At 46.3% G+C, this 13,353-nt stretch overlaps 1 protein-coding gene across 1 annotated transcript in view; it reads left to right on the forward strand.

Annotated features, from left to right (window-relative positions):
• The window catches only part of SLC45A3 (solute carrier family 45 member 3), an 89,188-nt gene that overhangs the window by 22,583 nt on the left and 53,252 nt on the right, over positions 1–13,353 (forward strand). The gene's annotated exons all lie outside the window — the stretch shown is intronic.

Below are 13,353 nucleotides of genomic sequence, written 5' to 3' on the forward strand. Positions count from 1 at the left end.
GTTCATGCGAAATAAACATGATTGCAAAAGCTACAAATTGTGCAAAACAAGCTCGAGAGATAAGCGCATTTCCACACTGTAGTGTAGTGTACAAGTCCACACCACGTCACACTGCAATGTACAAGTCCACACCATAGTGTACACGTCTACACTGTGATGTACAAGCTTATCTGCAGTAGCCACCTATGAAGTAACACAACACCCATTCGTCGATATGAACATGGGGTCATTGCCCGAAACGTTGCCCATTATATATTCGGAAGCCACTGGAGCTATGCCCTTAAAAACTCATTTTTTTTTCGAACTCCTTTTTGTGCTTAGTTTATTGTCCTACCCCCGCACCTCCGATTAGCATGGTTGGCTACGTACGGGTGCCAAAAGAAGTTCCAACGCACAAACATGCGAATGTGTTTGAGTTTTTTTAATGATTCATCAGTATTCATTCTAGATTTGAAGCTGTATTCCGTATTCAGTATTCCTTGTATCAGTAATCCTTATATCAGTATTCCTTGTCCACCACTGGCAACACAACAGCGGGCAGCAGCATCACCACAATAATTGTGTTCCCTATGCAGTAGTTGGCGTTAGTTAATTATTGCTCAAGTTTGTAAGCAGGCTGCGGCACATGTGACCTCTGACACCCATTTGAGTGGACAGGCCCGCGAGCGAAGTTCCTATCTCCTGCCACGCGTCTCGCTGGCGCCTCTGGTATCGGGAGACTCGAGACGACGCTCACGGAACCACCGCGCCAGCAGGCGAACTTTGTACGTCGATTCTGCCAGAAACGGGACGAAGGACACGCGGCTCGCGTTTCCCGAGTGCGTCGCCAATTAGCGCGGCAGTGGCCGTGGGAAATGCAGGGACCTTGGGTGTTTTGCAGTCGTTCAGTCACGGAGCTTCCGAGATAAGAGGGCCTTCTGGTTGCAGCCAAAACACACGGCGGCTGCGGCTACCCCAGCGCACGTGGCCCAATGGGCCTGCCTCTGCTCCTTCTTCCTTACGCAAGCGTAATAACAATCGATCAGAACGTGGAAGCGTCATCGGGATCATCTCTCCCTAAGGCACGATTTTAAGTGAAGGTTTAGACGTTCCCGGCTCCGCCGTTGGCTCCTGGAGTGGCACCACCCTCGTGAGCTGTTTTTCTGGAATTGCGACACGGGCCGATTACGCCACACGGTGCATGCCACATCACACATTCTTGGGCTTGCGCGCGTGCGTGCGTGCGCGCGTGCGTGCGTGTGTGCGTGCGTGGGGAGCGGTAGTGTTGTGGTATGCGCGCCGCGCTCCGAACCTGGCGACCTGAGTTCGATTCCTGCTCATGGCCAACACCAGTGACGATTTTCTGATGATGGCAGTGTTGGTGGTAATGGTTGCGATAGCGGTGCTGGTGGTGACAAGGAGGTAAACACCGGTAAATATTATCTGAACCAGTCCTGGGCCTCCCCTAGGTCGACTCAGCCTCAAATGAGTACCTGGAGGGGTGTGTAAACATCAAAATCGGCCGGGCATGGTGCAGGGCACCCACCCCCTCGTGTGCCGTGTCGGCCTTCAGAAATGCTGGCTAATGGCACTTGCCCCAACAGTCCATTAAGGCTATACGGGGGATCTTTGTCTTTGTCCTCCAGTTCCAAACCAGGCCAGAGTCTGGTTCTATTTCTGAGCAGTGGAAGTGCTGTACAGGAGGGCACCAATGCAGCGTGCTTCCACTGCAGGACCAAATAAAATATTTACATTTCTATTAAGTTTCTGGGTGTCCAGCACAGAGACGGCGTTCAATCTGTACCTTTACCCGGAGCGTGTCAATGACCACCACAGGAATAAACACAGGAGGCCAAGTGTGCCTGCACCCGAACAACTGTTGAGCCGGGCTCGGCGCTCTTGGTGGTCCATGCCAGCTGGCTTCCATGCCAGCAGAGCCAGCAGCAGGCACACGAACGTGCATTGATGTGTAGATAGTGTAGTCATAATAATCACGTTAATAATTCGCAGTGCTTTGTCGGTGTACTGCTGGATGAAGGCCTCCCCACGTCAGTCAGTCACGTCGGGGTCCTTCGGTTCGTCCCTTCCACATTTAGAATCGACCTCGCGCGTTCAGAGTATGTGGCTGCTATAGATTTCCAGGTGATGATGATAAGCCACTTCGTTGAGTTATCAGTTGTGGCCAGTCCCTTCTGAGTGGGCCTTACCTGATAAAATGAAAAAGAAAATGGGGGTTAAACGATCATACTTCTCAACAATGGTCAGTACGAGTTGGTGAGGGGCTGGAGGGGGAGGCGGTACAGACATCACCACATCACTCACCACTGAGGTTATCCCTGGCTTAAACAAAAGTCACCCGTATACAAGAATAAGTTTGACCCTTTCTGGCAATAAAGGCGTTCTCTGCTCTAACACTTTGAGACTAGGCGCTAAAGAAAGCTGCCTCTGGTGTGGACCAATCAGTTTCAAAGACAATGCATATATTAGCATAGTATTTTTCTGGTTTGCATTTTCACCACAAGTATTGTGATTAATGCAGACATGATTCCTTGTAAAAGGTTTCAGTTTGGTGTTTTAAAATCTTGGCACCTGTTTTGATGCCAAAAAAGGGGTATAACCTATTCTTATATTTTGATACTGCCAAGAAAAGTCCCATATCAAAGGTCACACGATTCATAGCTCAGTGCGGTAACCACCGCACCAGTGCGGTAACCACCGCACCAGTGCGGTAACCACCGCACCAGTGCGGTAACCACCGCACCAGTGCGGTAACCACCGCACTGGTGCTACTCCCCAGATGGTAGGAGAACGTAGATCAACACGGTACTCAGATGCCATCCATTTGCAAGACCAAAAAAACGCGGGATTAGGTGTGCGTGTATTTTTAAAATGCGTAATTGCGCGAGACAAAAAAAAAACGCCCTTTAAAAAGTGCGCAGCGTGAGTTTCTGCACCAAAAAAAAGGAAACTTGTGGGCGTTTTCCCAATTGCGAGGAATTTGAGTGAATTGCAGCTTACACAGCCGGTGCGCATAGCAGAGATACCTGTGAGCTTGGGAGTGACCAACCGGGAACAGGCTTCCACGTCTCACGAGGTAGGGTGGCTCAGGCTCTGGCTGACATCAGTAAACACGAATAATAATGATGGCAATGATATGTTTTGGAAGAGAGTGCCCCACCCCCCTCCTCTGTAAGCCAGGGCATCTCAGAGCGCTTTACTTCACATATCACCGCAATTATTTGAAAGGACAACCTCAGCAGCACCTGACCTGCAAATGGCCATTAGTCAGCAATGAGTGCTTTGTATAAGAATCTCAATAGAGAATTTGCAGTTAATTTCTTGAATGTTCCAAGAGTGCACCCCATCGCCGGCACAGAATGGCCTCCTCTTGCGAGTGACATCGGGGGGCATTTGATTATCGACACACGCGCAGTAATAACCGGGGCGGCCACTGGGATTTTAATTGCGAACCTCTGAAACAAGTGGCGGACGCGCTGCAGCGATGCCACGTCACCGCCCCGTTGAGATGGAACGTCATTGAGTTCCGTTCAGGTCACGACCCCGTCGTTCCACACCTGGAGGTGGTAGCTCCCTTGGAATGTGGCTCACCGTAGCTTTTGTACAGAGCTCTCGCCGCAGTGCGGTGGAACGCCGCTTGTCTGCCACCTCAATTGCCTGCGACTTTTGTTAACCGTGGCCCAAATCAATCTCTGAAATGTCCTTTTATAGACGGACGGACTCTTCCAATTGTCGTCTTGGTTCTTTCAGTAAAGTCACGTAGAAGGGAAATAATAAAATAATAACAATTAAACACAGACAGCTGTCTTTCCAACAGCCTTGTTCTTCACCTGAGGACGGCTGCTTGCGTTGTGGCCGAAACGTTGTGAGAATTGTATTTTATGTTTTATTTTTATAATTTTATTATTTCCCTTCTACATGACTTTACCGAAAGAACCAAAAAGATGAATCCCTGCAGTCACGAAGCTTTAAATCGAAATCTTACAATTGTCTTCAGTTTTTGTGGATAGGACGTGACTTAAAAGTGGTGGAGATTTTGTCAGATTGTCTGTGTATATCAATCTGAATCAAATAATTTGGTGAAACTGACGCTGCTCTGTTGGTTGTGGTGCACAAGCACAGTAAACAAAAGGGGAAGACGTAAGAATGACCCTTAACCGAAACGTTTCCTCTTAAATAGTTTCATTGGCTTTGTCGGGTGGTGTAGGGTTGTTATTATGAAAAAAAATTGCATTATACGTACACGATCTAACCAAAAAAATCAACCAATTATGATTAATTGTAGTTGTTCACCTTGATGTCCCAAATGTTTCACAATTCAAGCTAAACGTTTCAAAGTTCAAGCTAAAGTCATACAAGTGCCGATTTTAACAACATAATGCGATGCCAGCCTTCCTTCCATCACTTGCAGGGATTTTCTTTGCTGTTTTTTTCCCCGCCACCGAATCTGCTCATTATTTTACACCACTGCTGAGCAAGTGTTTTGAAGCTGTAATGACTCAAAATTGCAATGATTTGCAGCATCGCCACTTATCCTTTCACGGAAGCTTCATGTACCCGGGCTCGGAGTTGGGCAGGGCACTTTGCGAGGGTGGCCAACTTTAGCACCAGATTGGCAGACGTGGCCATCAAAGGTCGCCAGACAGTCAATTGGTATTATTACATAGACCTGTACAACTATCTCGGAAAGCTTGCCAGCCGGGTAGCAACTGTGCTTCAAGTGCCCAAACATTCATACAAAGGTACAGAGTTGCAATCCTCGTTGAGGCTTCACTGAGCTGAATTTACTTCTATGGTCAATGTTTGCTTGTCCTATGGAGAGACTGACCACCACCATGGGAATGTGGAATTTCCACCACTGCCTCTGCTGCTGAAACGAACATATGGCAGCCATAAACCAGTGGTAGAATTTCCACATTCCTACGGCAGGGAACAGTTTCTCCAGCAGACATCTAATATGGTGGTATTGGCTGATAGATTGAGTCAACTCCCAACTTGAGAATTGAAGTCACTTGACTTAATTCCTCAGTTGACCCCTGACCAGGATTTAACTCGTGACCTTCCTATTGTGAGTGTAACCACTGCACTGTGTAGCCCTCTGTTGTGCTTGTTCAGCAACTTAAATGGGTGCCTCAGCGATATTCCAAGCACGTGGAGTGAAACGTTGCGACCACCGTGCCGAACAACACGCGGTGTGGCATCGGAGAGCCACACAGCGCAACCGTGTAAAGCCACGCGGCAGTAGACCCACTGGGCAGATTCGTGTAAATGCACTCCGAAAAGTGAACTCGTCCACAACCCTTTAATTGACCTTCGATGGCCATGAAAGTCTGTCCCCGCGTGCTGAAGCGCGACGACGGAGATTGCAGGGCCCCGGGTTAACCGCAAACACGGGGAGGTGACGGGGAATAGCGGAAGCTGCACACGGCTCGTGCCTTGCGGTGGAACACGAGCCAACTTGGCAGCGCCACGGCAGCTCCGTCACGTTTCACCCTGCCGCTGCTCGCCAGCGAGAATGCTCCGGATGCCGACGACAGATAGGGGCGAGTGTTTTGTTCCGACAAGCGCCGATGCTGAGGTTTCCGGGTGGCTCGGAGGTCTTCGCACCGAGCCGGCACCGCTGAGATCCTCCTGGGTTTGAATCCGGGCAGCCGCCTCTAAACAAACTGGGTTCTACAAACAAAAACTGCATCACATTGAATTCGATTCTGCGCTTAATGTGGCCAAATTTCAGATCTGAGCTTTTCAAAAATATTTGTGTTGTTGTTATGCCACGAACATGACTTTCGGTTGTAAGGCGGATGGGGAAATGCTACCGCCTACTGCGTAGACCAGAGGTCATTTGAAGGAATCTCAGCGGGAGCTCTGTGATATCAATTTCCGTGGGCCATTTTCTAACCCGAAGGGATGCACTGCTCTGTGCGAGATCCACATGGGTTCTTCGTATCGTGATATGATGCAGATAGCAACAATTGCCTCAAATTGGGGGAAAAGGCAAAAAAATCAAGAAAAGCTGAGATGCCCACTTGAATATTCTACATTTTTATTTCAACACAGTTTATTTTTATTTCGGAGGAGCGAATGCAAGTCATATTTCCATGCCAGAGCTGTCTAGCGAACTTATGCAAATTAAGTTCAGCCGCTCCATGTAAATCAGATGCACGATTAATTTGTAAATTAAATGTAGCGTCCTTGCACAAATTATCTAAAGTACTGTGCACATTTAAGGGCAAATCATTGAGTAGCCTGTTAAAACTACATTTGATTGGTCGCTATTTCCGTAAATATAATCCGGGCGATTTTTTTATCTTGAGAGATATACTTTTGTGCAAATAGTAGCCATCAAGTTCAACTGAGCAGTGTTAAACCAGTGGTGAATGCATCGCATGTGTGTTCGTACGAGTCACGGAAGCTGTTGCGGGAATCATGGGAACAACTGATGCGAGATAGGAGACAAATTGAACTCTGGAGTGGAGACTGAGAACAGGAAAGAGAAGCAGAGGAGAGACAGTGGAGGAGACGCCACGTGTGTATGTAGAACTTCTTTCGCGCCGTACATAGCCAGCCATGCTAATCGGAGGTACGGGTGAAGGGCCAATAAACTAAACACAAAAAGCAGTTCTAAAGAAATTAGTGCATAGCTGCTGTGGCTTCCTAATATCGGAACGGAAGAGAATTGCAGACGGCTGCAAAAGCACATCTTACAGCACGTAATGCGGTCACCATCTTTATTCTATGGCTATTCAAAAGCCGCTGCGCGAGTGACCGGAGTTCGCGTGATGGTTTATGTTCCTTGAAGAGATCAGCGAGGTGCTGTGGTTCACTTTTGTGGCGAGCGCTTTGTGTGTAACGAATACGACCTTACGATGTAATGAATGTATGAGAATGCATGGGGTTAACCAACTCGAGATACTACAACCAAGCTCTGAGCTTCCTATCATTGCAATCGGTTTCTGGATCTCCCAGTGTATTCCAATTACACTGGTCAACACACTTTTTCTGGAATAAGGTATTCCAACGGTTTTAAGGTAATTTTGGGGTGCTGATTCCAAATTTGGCATCAGTTCAATAAAAACTGCAGAATAAAAATATTAAATAAATGTGGATATCTACATAAAATGATATTATAAACACACTATCCTAGAAATACAGCACCACATTTTAACACTAAAGCAGTCGCTGACTCGCAACAACTTGCAATCATAAGTGACAGAGTTAATTTCGGGTAAAATCAATGAAAATGGGGTATGCCAATAGCATAAAAAATTAGATGCGATAAAGCAAATCTGAGATCAGATTTGGAATCAGCACCCTGAAATTAGTCTGAAACAGCTGCAAAAGTCCAGGCCATGAAAAAAAAAATGTTGTTTATTTTGTTGACCAGTGTTATATCTCTCGATGGCACTTCATGAGCCAAATAATACACTCGGAAATCTCACAGGGGGGGGGGGGGGGGGGGGGGGTACACACGGCATGTGTCGGAGACCGGTCCGCAGAAGAGACCTTTCGCACAGGACTTCTGAAAAATCCTTCGAATGTTTTTAATTCTTCACACTGCAGGGGGAGCACTTTCCCACAAGCCCTGCTATGAGATTGTGACACTTGAGCCAAATTGATATTTTTTTTAAATTCGCAAAGCTGGAATTTAGTCAAATCAAGTGCAAAAGCTATTTTAATGGGTTTTTTTTTGCGTAGCCATTGGTAACCAGGCTTATGCCATAATCCCACTGCATTTGAGAACACAGTTTGATCGCAGGTGGATGGAAACCCAGATTCACACCCAGGATCCTCAGTGGTGCCAGCTCACTGGCATTGCAGTTTTAAATACATCGGCATTTATATTTCTGAATTTCACAAAAACATTTATATTCGCGACTATGCTTTGTTCTGCTAGCTAATTTCTCCATCGTCATCGTCAGCCATGGCCAATACACTGCTGAATGAAGGCTTTCGCAAGCCACCCACCATCTCATTCGTCAGTGGAGCTACACCCATTTCAAACCTTTTAAAACAGTCTGCCTCAGCAGCAGACCATGCTTTCCCACCTGATGATGGACGCTTGTGTTGCGCCCGAAACTGTCGTGATTTATTTTATTTTATTCTAAATAACAGGCATCAGGTTTCGGATCGAACTCACGACCTCCTGCATACCGGGCGAGGGAGTTAACATCTCGCCAACACGGCGAGTTTTCTATTATTTGTGACCGTCGTGAAAATGAATTGGGCGTTATTAAAGCCACTTGCTTTTAAATGTATTATGCAGCCGATGGGTTATGCACTCGCTCGGGAATCCGTGCCAAGGTGCATTCTATCTGCGCGTTCCCATCCTACTGAACATCGGCTGCCAAATAAAATGCAATTAACTCCACAGTCAGATTTCAATTCTGCCTGAGCCGTAAGGCGTGCATATTAATGTCCTAAATTTAAGCGATGTAACTCGGTAAGCTCTTGAGCCACGTTGAATGCGCGCCCGCTTGCCAACAGGATTATGAACACGCTTACGCGTTCGCACCTACGACGACGACGACAACAGCCGCTAAGTGACGGTGATGCCGCCACAACTCTTGTGCCACGATAGGTCCGCTTCGAGGTAAGGTGACATATCAAAGGCCCATGGGCAGGAGGTCACGGGACAGACCCACATGTTATGGGTTAAATAACTGAGATGACTGGAAGGTGCAACGCCTGTGCTCCCCACCGTACTATATTGTAGTGTTTTAGCCGCCCGGAGCTCTGCTCATTGTTGTGAGTATCGCTCGTCCACCCTCCAATGTTGCTTGAAGGCGACTGCCTCCGACTGCTCAGGAGCATCCTTTACGAGCCTCCTCCACACATCTACACATGCGTACTGTACCTGCACACATGGTGCATGCTGTACAGAAAAATACGGAGAGGATGGAATGGATAGCATCAACAGACTATTTTATTGAGGCAGATATTGTAATGAAACTCCTGTTTCGAGCGGTACAGCACATAAGTGAGTTGTGTAGCCAGCACCAGACATGCCAGGTCACAGGTGTCTTCCCATTGCCGATGTTACTTGTGGTGGAGACACTGATCAAGGTATTCACGTTGAGTCTACCTAGGTCACGTGATGCTGTCCATGGCCAGGAATCAACATGAGGTCACCGTGATTGTGGCGCATTGCACTCGTCCCTGCGTATCTCTCAGCGGTTGTGCTGCTGCGTGGCTCTCGTGTTTTCGGGTCGTGCTGCGTGTCGTTGGCTCCGGTGTCCGATGTTTTGCTGCCGTTACTGGGAGCTTCTTCGGGAGCGTCGAGAAAAAACGTTGGACATCACGGCGAGCAGCATGCGGCGCACCCTGAAAACATGTCCTAGAGAGTGCACGAATCTGTCTTCTCAACAACAACAAAAAGACATCCGTGTGGAACTTAAAACACACTTGAAGGGATCCTGCAAAGTAGCTGAGCAAGATTTTACTCCAGAAAAATCCTAAGGGGCTAATCCACGAGTGTACATCTAACAGTGTGTGTTTGTGCACCTTTCGCACAGCTGTCTGAAATTGCCTAAATTAAAATTTATCAGATGGGAGCTCAACACTTTACTGGAATAATGCAGCCATTTTTTTAACGCACAGTTCATTGTGGTGCCAAATTATACAATTATGCAGTAGTCCTGCTCTTAAGCCCACACAATGGGTAAATAAATACTGTTAACGCGTTCCGTTTGACCAGTGTTTTACATGCGGTGCTCGCTCAAAAAATATAAAAAGGAAAACTGTTTTCCTACATGAGTGAGAATGGAGCGACACTTATTACCAATGGCAACCCTGAGCCAAAGTCCTCTGATCGGGGCCAGTCTCTCTGTAGGAAACCCACGTCAAATTCCCACAAAGTGGTACTTACTTTTTTTGACCGCAAAGGGAAGATAAGCCAAGTTGACCGCTGACCGGGATTTGCATTTGCAACCTTTCAAATGTGTCAGAGACCCTAACCGTATAGCCATGTCCATCTCTCATGGTCCTGCAATGTAACAATCCATCTAGCTCCGGCATTTTAGCGGATTTTATCGCTCCATCTCTTCAATGTACTTCCTCTTGGGTGTGTTCTCTTCACGTGGCTGCCACTCCAATGTCAATCTTGACCACCAGACCTCATCACCTTCGAGGCCTGGTGGCTTTATGGCTGACGACACATCGCAAACCGCAGCCACGGCAAAAGCCACTGTATTATTGGACTGTACTTCTGTGCGCCTGCTTCAGTGCTACCCGCATTCACTCACGAGCACGTGCCCAGCAAAGTAAACTGTGGTGGTGAGGCCGTGATCCAGCAGTGGATTGACAAAACCACAACGTTACGTGTGAAAAGCATGTTTACCACTGGGCCTCCTGTATATATTTATACACAATGACAATAATAATCCAACAGGCATTCCAAGTGAATTAATGAAATAGCAGACGATACACCTTAACACTTTTGTTCCCTCCACGTACAAAAAATAAAATATTTTTTTAAATCCCATCCGCCACGCAAGGCCCTCTGTGAGTGCACCGTTTCAGCAGCATTGGTTCAACACGAGCAAACTCTGGACAGGTTTCGACACGCGGAGTTTCATCGCAAGGGTCACGCTTTGCTTGAACCAATGCTGGTGAACTGCCAAGATGTTCATAGGCACGAACCCTCGCTTTTTGAGATATGGGCCATGGTCAACACGACGTTCATATTCTTAGGTTTTTTTCGGTAAAGTCACGTAGGTAAAAATTTAATTAAAATTAATAAAAGTAAAATAAAAATAAATAAAAATCACGACGTTTCGGAGGCAACACAAGCTTCTGTCTTCAGGTGGAACCGTCACAGCACGATCACTTGATACAGCAATCGTGCTGTGACGGTTCCACCTGAAGACGGAAGCTTGTGTTGCCTCCGAAACATTGTGATTTTTATTTTATTTGTATTTTACTTTTATTAATTTTAATTTTCATTTTTTACCTACGTGACTTTACCGAAAAAACCTAAGAATATGAATCCTTGCAGTCACGAAAGCTTCAAATCTAGAATCAACACGACGTTATATAATACGCAACACAATTATTATTTGCGGCATTGTGGAGAGCATAAGGAGACGGAAACGCCTCCTTCACACATCCGTCCCTTCACGCAAAAGTATTTATTTTACACATCCCATGAGCCACACGGCCTACTGGCAGTGACCGATGTCAGCAGCATGCTCTCGTAGGTGGCTGCAGGACTGTGCTGCTTGGTGTTCAGCAGAGGGCATTGTGGCAAACGCCAATGTATTATTGGACTGTACTTCTATGCGCCTGCTTCAGTGATACCCGCATTCACTTACGAGCACGTGCCCAGCAAAGTAAACTGTGGTGGTGAGGGCGTCATCCAGCAGTGGATTGACAAAACCACACAACGTTACATGTGAAAAGCATGTTTTCCACTGGGCCTTATGGTAACATTGCCATGTGACAGTGGCATAAAGTAGAAATAATCGATTTGTTCACATGCACGATTCGATAAATGTTTCATAAGCATATAATTTTCATTTGAACTGATGACTTGACGAATCGATGGATAGTTTCCCCAAACCCTGCGATGGATCTGACATGGCGGGGGTGTATCATGTTGGACCCTGTTTGCAGTGTCGAGATATATTAAAGGAATAAAATGCTGAAGTTGTTCGCTGTGGATGTGGGATGCTGTTATCCATTGCAAAGCAGCTGCACAAGGCTATTTGATATCTTCAGTTTGTAGAGAAAGAGTTCATAGTCTGGGAGTTCCTGTTATAAAATCATGACCATCCTTTCCAGGGCCATTTGTAGGCTTGTGAAAATACACTTAATGCCATTCATTCTTTTTGTTTAGTTTGTTGTCCTTCCCCCGCACCTCCGATTAGCACGGTTGGCTACGCACGGTGCTAAAGAAGTTCAGCATAAATTCAGCCATTAAAATTTTCATGAAGTTGCATGGATTTGAATGCGTGTGAAGTAAGTATGCTCACACATTCACAGGAAAGGGCAGCAATTGTCACAGCTAGTTTATACAATTACAATGTGGACTGACATTGCGTTTTCAATACAACTGCACCTCAAGGCACTGATACAAAAATTGTGTGACATACGCATCACGTCGATGGTAATACTTCATTTTTTATGCAGTCGTCGAAATGGGCCAGCATACGACATGAAGCAAATACCTGGCACTTTTCAGAATGGTTCCTATTCCCAATACCACAATGGTTCCACAGAGGGGAAAGGGCAGTGAATCATGGACTGCAGGCTGCGTAGGTCTCATACCAGCACTTCTACAATTCCATTTCGCCCACTGAGTATGCATATATTTTAGAGACGAGGTCATCTACTAAAACTTAACAATTTTTTAACTAAACTATTTTTTTCCATAGTAGTAGGTTTTTACCCTTTAAACTGGTACAAAACTGACACCTTTATATATATAAAGGTGTCAGTTTTGTACCAGTTTAAAGGGTAAAAACCTACTACTATATTTTGCCACTGGTAAAGGAGGTCTCATAGTGTAAATATTTCTTTTCCCAGGTAAGGCCCACTGAGCTATATAGATATTTTTCAAACGTGGCAATTGGCTTCATGTAAAAAAACTAATATTTACTGAGTTTACTGATTTGCTGACATGATACTAGGCAGCAAGGTATATTGTGTGTTTTTCACACCAGTATTCAATAACTATGAGTACGTGAGTCAACGTTTGACTGCTTTAGTCAAACAGACGAAGAAAACGAATGCATGAACCCCACAGACTAAGACAAACATTCAATATGTTGTCGGTGACTATAATGAAACTACGACTTGTATGATAATGGTGACTAAATTAACACTGATCGGAAGGCCGCAGGTTCAAGTCCCAGGTGGCCGTTGACTCGGCACATCGTCCTGTCGGAGATAACCCGGTGAGTTCCCCTTTGTGGACAATCAACAATAGTCGTCCTATGACATGAATGGCCTCCATCACAGGAATGTGGAGTTACCACCACCGGCGCCGAGTCATTAACAATTACATTCCAACGCTTATTTAAGCGGAGAGGAATATGTGTGTGTGTGTGTATATATATATATACACAGTTGATCATCGATTGTCCGGCTGCTTCCAACAATATCCTGTGGTCCCAGGCCGCTCCAAAGGCCGGTGATCGGCACCACGTGCTTGACAAAAAACACATTCCTGCGGAGGGAGCTGGTAGGAACGTTGGGTTGCTCGGTCAATGGCCAGGGTCAACGGCGGCGTGGTGTATTCCGCAAATATGGCCGATTGTGAGGGCAGGCACAAGCCGGCGTGAGTAGGTTAAACGTTGAGTTTTATAAGGGCACCACGAGGTGACCAGCCCCTCCCCACCCAGCCCCACCCTTCCCACC

The sequence above is a fragment of the Lethenteron reissneri genome, chromosome 37, assembly GCF_015708825.2.
Source record: "Lethenteron reissneri isolate LAM-NWPU_2019-01 chromosome 37, ASM1570882v1, whole genome shotgun sequence".
In the NCBI taxonomy this organism is placed as follows: Eukaryota; Metazoa; Chordata; class Hyperoartia; order Petromyzontiformes; family Petromyzontidae; genus Lethenteron; species Lethenteron reissneri.